Source organism: Rhododendron vialii, chromosome 8a (genome assembly GCF_030253575.1).
Source record: "Rhododendron vialii isolate Sample 1 chromosome 8a, ASM3025357v1".
NCBI lineage: Eukaryota > Viridiplantae > Streptophyta > Magnoliopsida > Ericales > Ericaceae > Rhododendron > Rhododendron vialii.
This window is the reverse complement of record NC_080564.1, coordinates 17501-20000: the sequence shown is the minus strand read 5'-3', so window position 1 is coordinate 20000 and position 2500 is coordinate 17501.

Below are 2500 nucleotides of genomic sequence, written 5' to 3'. Positions count from 1 at the left end.
GGTTTAGGGTTTAGGGTTTAGGGTTTAGGGTTTAGGGTTTAGGGTTTAGGGTTTAGGGTTTAGGGTTTAGGGTTTAGGGTTTAGGGTTTAGGGTTTAGGGTTTAGGGTTTAGGGTTTAGGGTTTAGGGTTTAGGGTTTAGGGTTTAGGGTTTAGGGTTTAGGGTTTAGGGTTTAGGGTTTAGGGTTTAGGGTTTAGGGTTTAGGGTTTAGGGTTTAGGGTTTAGGGTTTAGGGTTTAGGGTTTAGGGTTTAGGGTTTAGGGTTTAGGGTTTAGGGTTTAGGGTTTAGGGTTTAGGGTTTAGGGTTTAGGGTTTAGGGTTTAGGGTTTAGGGTTTAGGGTTTAGGGTTTAGGGTTTAGGGTTTAGGGTTTAGGGTTTAGGGTTTAGGGTTTAGGGTTTAGGGTTTAGGGTTTAGGGTTTAGGGTTTAGGGTTTAGGGTTTAGGGTTTAGGGTTTAGGGTTTAGGGTTTAGGGTTTAGGGTTTAGGGTTTAGGGTTTAGGGTTTAGGGTTTAGGGTTTAGGGTTTAGGGTTTAGGGTTTAGGGTTTAGGGTTTAGGGTTTAGGGTTTAGGGTTTAGGGTTTAGGGTTTAGGGTTTAGGGTTTAGGGTTTAGGGTTTAGGGTTTAGGGTTTAGGGTTTAGGGTTTAGGGTTTAGGGTTTAGGGTTTAGGGTTTAGGGTTTAGGGTTTAGGGTTTAGGGTTTAGGGTTTAGGGTTTAGGGTTTAGGGTTTAGGGTTTAGGGTTTAGGGTTTAGGGTTTAGGGTTTAGGGTTTAGGGTTTAGGGTTTAGGGTTTAGGGTTTAGGGTTTAGGGTTTAGGGTTTAGGGTTTAGGGTTTAGGGTTTAGGGTTTAGGGTTTAGGGTTTAGGGTTTAGGGTTTAGGGTTTAGGGTTTAGGGTTTAGGGTTTAGGGTTTAGGGTTTAGGGTTTAGGGTTTAGGGTTTAGGGTTTAGGGTTTAGGGTTTAGGGTTTAGGGTTTAGGGTTTAGGGTTTAGGGTTTAGGGTTTAGGGTTTAGGGTTTAGGGTTTAGGGTTTAGGGTTTAGGGTTTAGGGTTTAGGGCTTAGGGTTTAGGGTTTAGGGTTTAGGGTTTAGGGTTTAGGGTTTAGGGTTTAGGGTTTAGGGTTTAGGGTTTAGGGTTTAGGGTTTAGGGTTTAGGGTTTAGGGTTTAGGGTTTAGGGTTTAGGGTTTAGGGTTTAGGGTTTAGGGTTTAGGGTTTAGGGTTTAGGGTTTAGGGTTTAGGGTTTAGGGTTTAGGGTTTAGGGTTTAGGGTTTAGGGTTTAGGGTTTAGGGTTTAGGGTTTAGGGTTTAGGGTTTAGGGTTTAGGGTTTAGGGTTTAGGGTTTAGGGTTTAGGGTTTAGGGTTTAGGGTTTAGGGTTTAGGGTTTAGGGTTTAGGGTTTAGGGTTTAGGGTTTAGGGTTTAGGGTTTAGGGTTTAGGGTTTAGGGTTTAGGGTTTAGGGTTTAGGGTTTAGGGTTTAGGGTTTAGGGTTTAGGGTTTAGGGTTTAGGGTTTAGGGTTTAGGGTTTAGGGTTTAGGGTTTAGGGTTTAGGGTTTAGGGTTTAGGGTTTAGGGTTTAGGGTTTAGGGTTTAGGGTTTAGGGTTTAGGGTTTAGGGTTTAGGGTTTAGGGTTTAGGGTTTAGGGTTTAGGGTTTAGGGTTTAGGGTTTAGGGTTTAGGGTTTAGGGTTTAGGGTTTAGGGTTTAGGGTTTAGGGTTTAGGGTTTAGGGTTTAGGGTTTAGGGTTTAGGGTTTAGGGTTTAGGGTTTAGGGTTTAGGGTTTAGGGTTTAGGGTTTAGGGTTTAGGGTTTAGGGTTTAGGGTTTAGGGTTTAGGGTTTAGGGTTTAGGGTTTAGGGTTTAGGGTTTAGGGTTTAGGGTTTAGGGTTTAGGGTTTAGGGTTTACGGTTTAGGGTTTAGGGTTTAGGGTTTAGGGTTTAGGGTTTAGGGTTTAGGGTTTAGGGTTTAGGGTTTAGGGTTTAGGGTTTAGGGTTTAGGGTTTAGGGTTTAGGGTTTAGGGTTTAGGGTTTAGGGTTTAGGGTTTAGGGTTTAGGGTTTAGGGTTTAGGGTTTAGGGTTTAGGGTTTAGGGTTTAGGGTTTAGGGTTTAGGGTTTAGGGTTTAGGGTTTAGGGTTTAGGGTTTAGGGTTTAGGGTTTAGGGTTTAGGGTTTAGGGTTTAGGGTTTAGGGTTTAGGGTTTAGGGTTTAGGGTTTAGGGTTTAGGGTTTAGGGTTTAGGGTTTAGGGTTTAGGGTTTAGGGTTTAGGGTTTAGGGTTTAGGGTTTAGGGTTTAGGGTTTAGGGTTTAGGGTTTAGGGTTTAGGGTTTAGGGTTTAGGGTTTAGGGTTTAGGGTTTAGGGTTTAGGGTTTAGGGTTTAGGGTTTAGGGTTTAGGGTTTAGGGTTTAGGGTTTAGGGTTTAGGGTTTAGGGTTTAGGGTTTAGGGTTTAGGGTTTAGGGTTTAGGGTTTAGGGTTTAGGGTTTAGGGTTTAGGGTTTAGGGTTTAGGGTTTAGGGTTTAGG